The sequence below is a fragment of the Papio anubis genome, chromosome 19 (genome assembly GCF_008728515.1).
Source record: "Papio anubis isolate 15944 chromosome 19, Panubis1.0, whole genome shotgun sequence".
Taxonomy (NCBI): Eukaryota; Metazoa; Chordata; class Mammalia; order Primates; family Cercopithecidae; genus Papio; species Papio anubis.
The window spans coordinates 55245157-55257555 of NC_044994.1; the positions used below are offsets into that span (position 1 = coordinate 55245157).

Here is a 12399-nt window from a genome sequence, read left to right on the forward strand (position 1 = left end):
ACCTAAGATCAGGAGTTCAAGACCAGCCTGGCCAACATGATGAAACCCTGTCTCTACTAAAAATACAAAATTAGCCAGGCATGGTGGCACATGCCTGTAATCCCAGCTACTCAGGAGGCTGAGGCAGGAGAATTGCTTGAACCCAAGGGTTGGAGGTTGCAGTGAGCCAAGAGTGCACCACTACACTCCAGCCTGGGCAATAGAGTGAGACGCTGTCTCAAAAAAAAAAAAAAAAAAAAAAAGAATACACCTATTGTTAGTACCACTAGCAATAGATGAATATCCAGTCCCTTTCATGCCAAATGGATTTTTTTCTTTCTTTTCTTTTTCTTCTCCTTTTTTTTAGTTTATAGATATGCAATACTTCTCAAAAGAATTGTTTTATATCTGTATTTCTGAAGTTGAATTTAGGGGAGAGCCTGTGCCCCTGATGCCACCCTAAAGTGTCGGAGCCTCTTCACCCCGATAGCGTCCTTGCACACACATGTATGAACCCAAAGAGGGAAGTTTCTTCAAGACCCAAGCCCAGACGGCCAGCTCACACACGCATGGGACTGGTTTAAAGGAAAGTGTGGAGCTGCTCTGGAGCATGGCACAACAACTATTAGTTTAGTATCTGCAAAGGGTAGACGGTCCGGAAGTAGGCGCTGAACTAGCTGCATCGTGGAGCCTGAAGGAGAGTGTGATGCTGCGAGCCCTTCCTCCCAAAAGCTGCGTAGCAACTACACATGCCTCCTGAACAGCTTTTCTTACCCCGTCTTCTGTTCTAAGTACAGCAACTACATGTCCTAAATCTGCTAGCTTTTCAAACAGGTGGTCCAGTTGTCCCCAGAAAGTGCACCCATTCTTTTGAGACCACATATCCCAAATTTGGACTGGGGACATGTGGTCACTACTATTTTGATATGTTGGTCTCCCACACTCCACTAGAACGCAAGCTTATTAAGAGTAAGGACTGTCTTATTCATCATTCCAAACCTGTATCATCCCTTTTCTACAACCTACACCATCCTTTAATTATAAAGTTGGTTCTACTTGCTCTCTTGTCACTTAGAGAGTTGCTATTCTTTGAAAATACAGATCCTAAAATAGCTCCATCTCTTTTCTCTCTTCCAGGCTGTGTGTGTGTGTGTGTGTGAAAATGGGTTCCAAAAATATAATTTTCCTTAATGTGTTATATGTAGCAACAGAGAAGCAAAAGGCAATAATATGCCCAGTAAGCACTGCCTACCAAACTAATTCTGAATACTTTATTGTCCTGCTGACAACTGAAGAATGGTATTTGAAAGTCAAAAATTTCACTGCTTTCACACAGTATACAAATTGAAGCTCACATGGCCAATGAAAGATATTAACCAGAGGTGTCAGTTATATAAAGAGTTTCATCACAGTGCTATATATGCGTAGCTCTCAATAAATATTATAAAGATGAAAATACTAAACATGTTTTTATAAATGACACACTAGAATTGCATATCCATACAGCAAATCCTCTAGAGTATCAGAAGAATAATTCTGGTAAATTCTTTGATTCTAAACTCTCCACATTCCACTGACTTCAACAGAGATCCCAGCACCTAACATTGTCTTCCAGATTCCCCCTCCTACTGTGACAGGAGCCTGAAAGACTGATGGGAGTCAGTCTTGTTGAACTGGCACAGTCTTCAATATGCAAGGAGACCATAGCATCCTCAACTTAGAGCTCAAATCCAAGCTTTGGCGACTGGACCAAAACATCTAGATGGTTAGGTGAGGGTGAAGGGGATGGCTAATCATTTCTAGAATGGTAAGTTTCACTTGGCAGGAATTGTCTTTCATTATCCAGTAGGATTTTTAATTCTCCTCCAAAGAATTTAAATGACAAATTCAAGATAAATGAGGAAAGTGTCCTTTGGAAAATAAACATCCATCATCAGTCCCATTTGTGGGTTCCCAGGACAGCTGGTGCGAATCAAGGGGAATATGAAACATCTTCCGCATCTCTTGACTCACATCTGGCCCCAACCCAGCGCCTTCTGAGTCTAGAAGACTTTACATCTCACAGTTTCCTCTGCCGCCCCGCAGGGCTGCTTGGACAGCTGTGGCTTGCCGGCACGAAGGCCACGAAGCTGCAGATCAACCAGTGAGTATGTGTTCTGTCCTCTTCCCAACTTCCTGCACAGCCTGAGCTCCAGACGCGATGCACAGCAGAGTGGCGCAGGCCGGGGTCTCTCAGTGCTAATTCTGAGCGCGGCTCCCAGAGGCCAAAGACAGGCGAGGCAGGAGCGCTGCTGCTATTGAAGGATGGAGGCATGGAATATGAACTGAAGTCCAGAGTGTCCCCCGGAAGTCTCTATATGGCAAAACCCCAGCTGGCCATCAGGATCAGGAAAAGCAAGGCAGCACGATCAGGAAAGGGGTCAGGAATGACTCTGAAAGGCTGGGCCTTGGGACAGCAGGAAGGGCTTCATGCTGAGAGCAACGGCTTGGACCATCAGAGTAAGCAGCAAGGGCTAGTAGAGCTCAGTTCTGGACACTGCGCGAGCGGGTAGAGATGTTCTGGGAACCCCCAGTCTTCACTAAGGGATCCTGGGCTCCAATGATGGTTCAGTTATTCAATGCATAGACCAGGCTCTTCTCTTGGCTGGCCGGAGTCCCAGGGGCTAGGAGCCTGGCACTGTATGATACATGCATGCATCTCCTCCTGTGCAATATACTTTGAGGAGGGAGTTTGCAGGAGGAAGAGTTGGGGGTGATAGAAAAACTTACCATTTATCTACAGTCCAGAACCCACACCTGAACTAGTAACTTAATTCTCATTTTTAAAATTTTCATTATTTTTTAGAGGTAGGGTCTCACTCTGTCGTCCAGGCTGGAGTGCAGCACTTCCTCCCCAAAGCCCTGTAAAAGTTTGAGGTTTGCAGCCTCAAACTCCTGGGCTCCTGAAGGCCCTCCCACCTCAGCCTCCTGAGTAGCTGGGATTATAAGCATGCACTATCCTCTTGCCTCAGCCTCTCCCAGGCTGGAACTACAGGCATGAGCCAATGTGCCTAGCTGTGACTTAATTCTAAACTTTACCAGATTATTAATCAATTTCTTATCTTCCCCATATTTGGCTCAGGTAAGAGATGGGGCAGTGTCTAAGGAATCTCAGTGGACTCAGCCAGGAAAGCTGCGAAGAAGCCTCAGGTATTTGTACACACATGTTCATAACAGCATTATTCACTGTAGTCAAAAGGTAGAAACAAGCCACTGCCATGGATGGATGAACAGATAAAGAAAATGTGGTCCATACATACAGTAGAGTGTGAGTCAGCCTTTACAAAGAAGGGGATTCTGAAATATAGAAATACAATTAAAATTTTTACAAAGAAAGGGAAATCTCCCACATGCGATAACATGGATGAACCTTAAAGACATTATGCTAAGTGAAATAAAAGGACAAATACTGCATGATTCCACTTCTATGAGGCATCCAAAGTAGTGAATTTATAATATATAGTGATAGAAAGCAGAATGGGGGTTGCCAGGGGCTGGGTGGAGAGGGAAAGGGGACTGGTTTAACGGGCACAGAGTTGCAGGTTTACAAGACGATAAGAATTCTGGAGATGGGTTGCACAACCACGTGAATGCCGTTAGCACACAGCACTCAATAGAGAGTTACTGTTGAATGGCTACACAGTTTCAGTTTGGGAAGATAATGCATAGTGGAGATAGTTGCACGAGGAAATGAATGTACTTAGTGCCACATAACTGTACACTTGACATGGTTAAAGTGGTAGCTTTTATGTTACGGATATTTTACCAGAGTTAGGGAAAAAAAACAAAAACAAAAAATCAGGTATGGTTCCTGCAAACTCAGAACCTTTCTGTAGGGAAGCCGGCTTCCCCAGCTAGCAGAGCAGCTCCTCAAAGTTTAGGAAATGGCAAAAGATAAATTAACATGTTCTCTAGTGAAAAATACAAAACCAAACTAGGAAGAAGCAGATGCAAGGGAAATAATGAGGGGATGGCACTTCTCTGAGCTTCGCCTGTGCCGGTGGCTCCCAAAGGTCAGCATGCCTCACAATACTGAGAGGGCTTGTGAAAACATGGATTGCATTTCTTTTTTCTTTCTTTCTTTCTTTTTTACATAAAATAGTTCAGAAAAGATGCATTTGCCTTTCTAACAAGTTCCTAGGTGATGCTGATGTTGTCATTCGGCTACCACACTTTGAGAAACGCTGGCCTATCCAAATCTCTTTAAACTGTGAAAACCATAGTCAAGGGGTTCTCAGATTTCCATAAGAGGATTTACTTGCAAAGTTTGCTGTAATTCCAGATTCCTAAGCCCTATAAAAATGTGTTATTTTTAAAGATCCCCCCCCACTCCCCGATTCTGATACAGCAGGTACTCTTTCCATAGGCTGATAAATGCTGCCCGAAGCATGCATTCATTAGCCCAGTGGTTCTCAAAGTGTGGTCTGTGGACCACCAGCCACAGCATCACCTGGGTACTAATTAGAAAACCAAACCTCAGTCCCCACCCTGACCTACTGAATCAGATACTCTGGGGGTGGAACCCGGCAATCTGCATTTCAACAAGCCCTTTGGGTGGTTCTGATTCACACTCAAGTTTGAGAACCACTGAGTTAGATCTTTGACAACTCTTTTCATTGATATACTGATGGTAAGCAAGAGCTTTTGGACAACAGATGGGAAGTTGCACCATGTATGTGACCAGGGCTGTCTCTGTTGCCCAGGCTGGAGTGCCGTAGCGCAGTCATGGCTCACTGCAGTCTTGATTTCCCAGGCTCAAGTGATCCTCCCACGTCAGCCTCGAGTAGCTGGACTGCAGGCGTGCACCACCATGCCTGGCTGATCTCCAATTCCTGGGCTCAAGTAATCCTTCTGCCTCAGTCTCCCAAAGTGCTGGGATTACAGGCGTGAGCCATCAAACCTGGCCTATTCTTTTTTTTTTTTTTTTTTCATATTGGCCTAAAAATGTGATTTGTATATTCTTGGGGTTGGAAAAATTAATGAAGAGAATTAGAAATACTCTGGTAGTGGAGGCCACATCTAATATAAATGATAGAAACTTCAAGGAAGGGGCCGCACAGTAGCTCACGCCTGCAATCCCAGCACTTTGGGAAGCCGAGGCAGGCAGATCACATGAGGTCAGGAGTTCAAGACCAGCCTGACCAACATGGTGAAACCCCGTCTCTACTAAAATACAAAAATTAGCCGGGCATGGAGGTGCGTGCCTGTAATCCCAGCTACTCGGGAGGCTGAGGCAGAAGAATCGCTTGAACCCGGGAGGTAGAGGTTGCAGTGAGCCAAGATCACATCACTGCACTCCAGCCTTGGTGACAGAGTGAGACTCCATCTCAAAAAAGAAAAAAAAGAAACTTCAAGGAGGCAAATTTTGGCTTAGTAAGAGGAATCCCTTTCTTCTGTTGGAAGGGCTGTGGCCATGAGCAAGCTGTTCTTAGGGATGTAGTGAGTGGGCTATTGTGGGAAGTAGTCGGTTTGCAGGTCATAAGCAAATCTAAGAACAAACTAGACTGGGTCAAGCGTTCCCAGATGCCTGTGTAAACAACATCAATATCAGGATCACCTGGGATTGTTAAAATCCATTCTGGAGTGGCACCCACAAAGATTCAGCTGGGGCATACCTGGGGAGGGCGACTTGCTCATTGCATCGATTCTCAGGTGATTCTGAAGCACCTGATCTGAGAATTACTAACCCAGATATATTTGATGTCCTTTCTAAATTCCTGGGCTGTACAAAAGAGGATGGAAAGGTTAGTTGTTTTTGCTTTTGTTTTTGTTTGAGTTGGAGTTTTGCTCTTGTCACCCAGGCTGGAGTGCAATGGCGCGATCTTGGCACACTGCAACCTCCACCTGCCAGGTTCAAGCAATTCTCCTGCCTCAGCCTCCCGAGTAGCTGGGATTACAGCTGCCTGCCACCACACCCAGCTAATTTTTTTTTTTTTTTGTATTTTTAGTAGAGGCGGGGTTTCACCATATTGACCAGGCTGGTCTCAAACTCCTGACCTCGGGTGATCCACCCACCTTGGCCTCCCAAAGTGCTGGGATAACAGTTGTGAGCCAAAGGTTCACAACCTGGCTGAAAGGTTCATTTCTAAGGGTTGGGAAGTGGGAAAAGATTAAAGAATTTTCTTCTGCAGATAAGAGGTCTGCATTAAAAACTAGCATGGATGATGGTGTCTTCAGCTCCACCAACAGTGCCTGTAAGAAATGAATTTAAACTACAGCAGAAAGGATTGCATTAAAGGAAAAAAAAATGTCTTGGCAATAAGGATTATTAAACACTGGGATGAGCTAAAATAGTTGACTGTGGAAGATTCTTCTCTGGAGAATTTTTAAAGGATGCCTTCTCATCTGTCTGGAATGATGCTGGGGGAACATTTTAAATTCCCTTCTAACCATGATTCTGATGTTCACATCTACACAACAGCACATTAAACTAATAGGGACTCTGTGTCCCTCAAGCTTATAAAACAGTCATAAGTGGAAGCTTCTCTCACTATTAGATTTCTAGTAAAACGGAATTAGCAAGTGGTGAATAGATACAATATTAATACACTGAGAAGACCTTGGTTTCAGTAGGAGGAAAGACCAACGTCTCGTTTACCAGTCACTTAATCCTCTGTGAATGATTTCAGAGGCTTCAACTTTTTTCCACAGATTTGTCCTACGAGAACCAAGTCTCTAGTAAAGAAATATAAGAAATCAACTTCTACGCCGGGCACGGTGGCTCACGCCTGTAATCCCTGCACTTCAGGAGGCTGGGGCAGGCAGATCACCTGAGGTCGGGAGTTTGAGTCCAGCCTGACCAACATGGAGAAACCTTGTCTCTACTAAAAACACAAAATTAGCCGGGCGTGGTGGCACATGCCTGTAATCCCAATTACTTGGGAGACTGAGGCAGGAGAATCGCTTGAACTCGGGAGGTGGAGGTTGCGGTGAGCCAAGATCGTGCCATTGCACTCCAGCCTGGACAACAAGAGCAAAACTCTGTCTCAAAAAAAAGAAAAGAAAAGAAAAGAAAAGAAAAGAAAAATCAACTTCTACCTGATCATATCTTTCTGTGGTTCTGATTTTATGTTACAATTGGAATTAGACATCAAGGCAAAGGTTGCTGAAAAGGGAAGATCTTAAAGTAAAAAGAGAGCCAGGAAGGAAGCCTCTGAACAAACACAGATAGGAATAGCAGCTTGAGAGAACAGGCCCCCACCCTGGATATAAAGTGGGGAGCTGACACAGTGCCAGGACAGAGGCGTCAGACCCAGCAGTGAACCCAGCTGGGGACGAGGCCAGAAGAGACACAGCCATCACGGGGTTTAAATCTCTTAAGCGTTTCTGATTCAGGAAAGATTGTCTCAGTCAGATGCTCGCATTTTTTCAGTAGGCGGCACACCCAAAACTGATGTGGGGGGGGGGCGAGTTGGCTCACACCTGTAATCCCAGCACTCTGGGAGGCCAGGCCGGGAGGACTGCTTGAGACCAGGAGTTTGAGACCAGCCTGGGCAGCATGACAAAACTCCATCTCTACAAAAAATACAAAAGTTAGTCAGGCATGCTGGCATGTGCCTGCAGACCCAGCTACTCAGATGGGAGAAGCACCGGAGCCCGAGGAAGTCAAGGCTGCAGCGAGCTATGATCACACCACCACACTACAGCCTGGGCAACAGAATGAGACCGTGTCTCAAACAAACAAACAAACAAACAAAAAACGGATGTAGAGTTTATGAAATCCTTTCAGTCTGTTCAGAAACTCCAGGAGGCTCCTGTGAAGAAGCAGCTTTGTAATGTGCAGCATCGTGGTTTAAAATGTTTGCTTGGGCCGGGCGCGGTGGCTCAAGCCTGTAATCCCAGCACTTTGGGAGGCCGAGACGGGCGGATCACAAGGTCAGGAGATCGAGACCATCCTGGCTAACCCGGTGAAACCCCGTCTCTACTAAAAAATACAAAAAACTAGCCGGGCGAGGTGGCGGGCGCCTGTAGTCCCAGCTACTCTGGAGGCTGAGGCAGGAGAATGGCGTGAACCCGGGAGGCGGAGCTTGCAGTGAGCTGAGATCCAGCCACTGCACTCCAGCCTGGGGGACAGAGCGAGACTCCGTCTCAAAAAAAAAAAAAAAAAAAAAAAATGTTTGCTTGGGCCTGATGTGATGGCTCACACCCGTAATCCCAGCACTTTAGGAGGCTGAGTGGGGAGAATCAGTTGAAGCCAGGAGTTCGAGGCCAGCCTGGGCAACATGGTAAGACCCTGCCTCTACAAATTAAAAAAATGACCTGGGCATGGTGGCACAGGCCTATAGTCCTAACTACTCAGGAGGCTGAGGCGAGGATTGCTTGAGCCCAGGATTTAGAGCTGTGATCATGCCACTGCACTCCAGCCTGTGCAACAGAGCAAAATCCTGTCTCCAAAAATTTTAATTTAAAAAAGTTTGGAGGCCAGGCATGGTGGCTCACACCTGTAATCCCAGCACTTAGGGAGGCTGAGGCACGCGGATCACTGGAGGCGAGAAGTTTGAGAAAAGCCTGGCCAACATGCTGAAACCCCGTCTCTATAAATAATACAAAAATCAGCCAGGTGTGGTAGTGCACATCTGTAATTCCAGCTACTTGGGAGGCTGAGGCACGAGAATTGCTTGAACCTGGGAGTTGGAGGTTGCAGGGAGCCGAGATCTTGCCACTGAACTCCAGCCTGGGTGACAGAGTGAGACTTTTTTCAAAAAAATAAAAAATAAAAATAAAAAAAGGTTGGCCCTGAAGTCAAGTGACTTGGATTAAAACCTTCCTCTACCACTTGACTATGGGTGTGATTCTCAACATCTCTGAGCCTCAATTTCCTTATTTGAAATAGGAGGACTAATTAGACCTGGGTTATTGAGGTGATTTTAGGAGATAATGACTGTGTACAGGGGCAGGCAATGGTCAGTGCTCGACATATGTTAGCTTGCCACCATTTCTCTACAGAACTGTGCGGCTAAACTCCCAGGTTCCCTAAAGCAGTGCCTCTCAAATGCTAGGGTAAGACCTGGCACCAGTCTGTGACAAAGTTTTCAGCATTCCTTGACAAACAGGAGAAGTGAGGAGAATGTTGTGTGTGCAGGGTGGCATTTAGTGGCCACGCATAGTCTTCTTTCTTGGGAAGTAATGCTCTTTCCTCTGAGGATGTACAATGTCCTTTGCTTTTAGAAGTAATGATCATAGGAGAAGATATTTTTAAGTTTCATGTTCTTTGCAGCTTTACGTTAGTCTTTACTTTTTTCTCCCTGGACCATGAAATCCAAGGGTCCTGGAACCATTCGAAAGGGTGTGAGAAAATACAAAGAGGGGTGGGCTGGGCAATGGCTCAGTGATTCTGCCTGGTGGTCCAAGGGCGCGAGCGTGGCAGGTGTATCTTCTACTTCTCTTACCATCACGGACTTTTCTTCGTGCCTCTCATGTTCTTCCTTCTCATGTTTTTTGTTCCTTCACCAATTTCTTCCTCTCACTGGGTATGTTTCTAACTGTATTCTCCCTCTTGCTTTTGCTTCAGCCTGTTAGGCTATTTTCTCTTGTTTGTGGCATTCCCCCCCACTCTTTTCATGTCCTGTTTCTCCTCCCCCTCACACACTTTAGATTTGTGCACCTGATTATTTTTTTGAGCTATAAGTGTTGCATCCCCAGGGCTGCCCATGCACCCAGGTGACAGTGGTGGGGGACAGGTACAGGCTGCATGCAGTGAAGCAGACATCGTGTTCGTCCCCTCCAGACAGGGGTTTGTGCTGAGATAGGACAACAAACGTGGCCCTTTCCTAGTCTGTTTTCTGTTACTTGTTTTTAGTAAAACAAAATATTGGAGATTGGGTAAATTATAAATAAATGAAATTTATTCTCACATTTCTGGAGGCTGGGAAGTCCAAAAGCATGGCACTGGCATCTAGCAAGGGCCTTCTTGCTGCGTCATCACATGGCAGAAAAACAAGTGAGCACCCAAGACAGAGAGATCAAATTGGGCCAAACTCATTCTTTTTTTTTTTTTTGAGATGGAGTCTCATTCTGTTGCCCAGGCTGGAGTGCAGTGGCATAATCTTGACTCACTGCAACCTCCACTTCCCAGGTTTGAGCAATTCTCCTGCCTCAGCCTCCAAAGTAGCTGGGATTATAGATGCCCGCCACCACATCCGGCTAATTTTTGTATTTTTAGTAGAGGCGGGGTTTCACCATGTTTGCCAGGCTGGTCTTGAACTCCTGACCTCAAGTGATCCTCCTGCCTTGGCCTCACAAAGTGCTGGGATGATAGGCGTGAGCCACTGTACCCAGCCAAACTCATCCTTTTAATCAGGAACCAACTCAGGTGATAACTAACCATTCCCTCAATAATGGCATTAATCCACTCATGAGGGCAGAGCTCTCATGATCTAATCACCTCTCTAGAGGCTCCACCTCTTAATACTGTTACGATGGCCCTTATATCTCAACATGAGTTTTGGAGGAACCTTCAAACCACAGCAGCTTTTCAGATGGTTCTGTCTCCACATTCATGACATGTCCTTCATTAATTAAAACATTCCATTTTAGCAGTGAAGACCATTCCTCCGGTGGTTGCATTTTTTTCCCCAGAGAGAACCAGCTAGGCCAACTCATCACAGTTTGCCTGGGACTTGCCCGGTTTTAGCACTAAAAGTTCCACAACCTGGGCAACCTCTGGCAAGCTGGCACAGTTGATCACCCTAGAGCCAGTGGTGAACCCCCTACTAGACTGTTGGTCGAAGGTTAGGCACAGGTAGGTCTAAGTTCAGATAATGAAACCGATCAGGAGAGATTTCTGGGATCATTTAACCCATACAGGGGCTGGGATCATTTAACCCAGAGCAGAGAAAGCTGAGGTGAGGACGGGAGGGGGCTATTTTAGTAACAACCTTCACGTGTGTTTGCTGGGTGTGCTTGGATGTGTGTCCAGCTGCGGCCCATCTCCACCCGAAATCAGAGCCAGAGGAAATGGATGGGAGTGGAGCCCGAATTTACTCACAAAGTTGAATTTCCTGCCAGTAAGTATTCTTAGACACTAGAATGAGTTTCTAAGACAGATTAGGCATTGTCCTTGGCGGTCCTCAGCACAGTAAATTCCTGAGGGCTTTAAGAGTTTAGGTGTGGCCCAAGAGCTGAGGGGGTGGGCAAAACATATTTCCAAGATTGCTTCCAACCCTAGGACTCTGATTCCATCTACCCACCAATTATGGCTCTGATTATTTTTCTTGTCCTCTTTTGCCCCTAGTTAAACCTTATGAGGAGCAAGAAAAAAGTGGTTTGATTATAGTCTCCTTAAGGAACCTGTGACGCTTCCCCACAGCGTGATGGAGAGGAAAGGTTAGCATGTTTGTTTGTTTTTCCCTAAGGAATGCTTACATTTAGAAGAGATTATTTATTGCTCAACTTAATAACAGCAATATTAACAATTTAAAACAAGGAGAAAAATTCCCTGTAAGCCTACTAATCCAACAGACTAGCCCACCCCACTTTTCTTCCCACTCATCATTCTGAGGTTTTTGTTTGTTTGTTTGTTTCTTTCTTTTTTTTTTTTTTTTTTTTTTTGACAGAGTCTTGTTCTGTCACCCAGGCTGGAGTGCAACGATGCGATCTCGGCTCAGTGCAACCTCCGCCTCCTGGCTTCAAGCAATTCTCCTGCCTTAGCCTCCCGAGTAGCTGGGACTACAGGCACATGCCACTACGCCTGGCTAATTTTTGTATTTTTAGTAGAGATGAGGTTTTGCCATGTTGGCCAGGCTAGCCACAAAGTCCTGACGTCAAATGATCCACCTGGTTTGGCCTCTCAAAGTGCTGTGATTACAGGCAAGAGCCACTGCACCCGGATCCTCCCCAGGTCTTCTTAGTATTTAACTTGGCATCCAACTTGACTCATTTAGGATTCTTACATTACAGAAATTGGACCTTATGGAGTAATTAAAGTAAAGCAAAGCAAACCAAACTAAAAGGAAATCCTAGTTAATTGAGTTATTTCTAATTTTTGAAATCAGCTTGTTTTCCTTCATGGAATTGTCTCACATTCTGGGCAATCAAGCTGAGCCATCTGGTGAACAGTTGTTTCCAATCGATAGGCTGAGGTTGGTGATGGGTTCTTATTGTTTTAGGGATTTTTCCCTTTCATATAAACAGTTTCCTTTGTTGAAATTGAGCCCCTGCTACACCAAACCTGAGCATCTCTTTCCACTGTGCTATTCTTTCTTTTTTTTTTTTTTTTTTTGTTTGAGACTGAGTTTCACTTTTGTTGCTCAGGCTGGAGTGCAATGGCGCGATCTCGGCTCACCATGACCCAGGCTGGAGTGCAACGGCGCAATCTTGGCTCACCGCAACCTCTGCCTCCCGTCTTCAAGCGATTCTCTTGCCTCAGCCTCCTGGGTAGCT

The 12399-nt window shown here is 45.5% G+C and overlaps 1 long non-coding RNA gene across 2 annotated transcripts; it reads left to right on the forward strand.

Annotated features, from left to right (window-relative positions):
* The first annotated feature begins 232 nt into the window (after positions 1-232).
* LOC110741816 lies at positions 233-11620 on the forward strand. Of its 2 annotated transcripts, none has more exons than XR_002518738.2 (3): positions 233-3168; positions 11252-11343; positions 11594-11620. It is a non-coding gene; the product is annotated as an uncharacterized LOC110741816 (long non-coding RNA). The 2 variants fall into 2 exon arrangements; XR_002518739.2 differs by lacking the exon at positions 11594-11620 and having other exon boundaries at positions 233-2122; positions 3101-3168; positions 11252-11560.
* Positions 11621-12399: the final 779 nt, after the last annotated feature.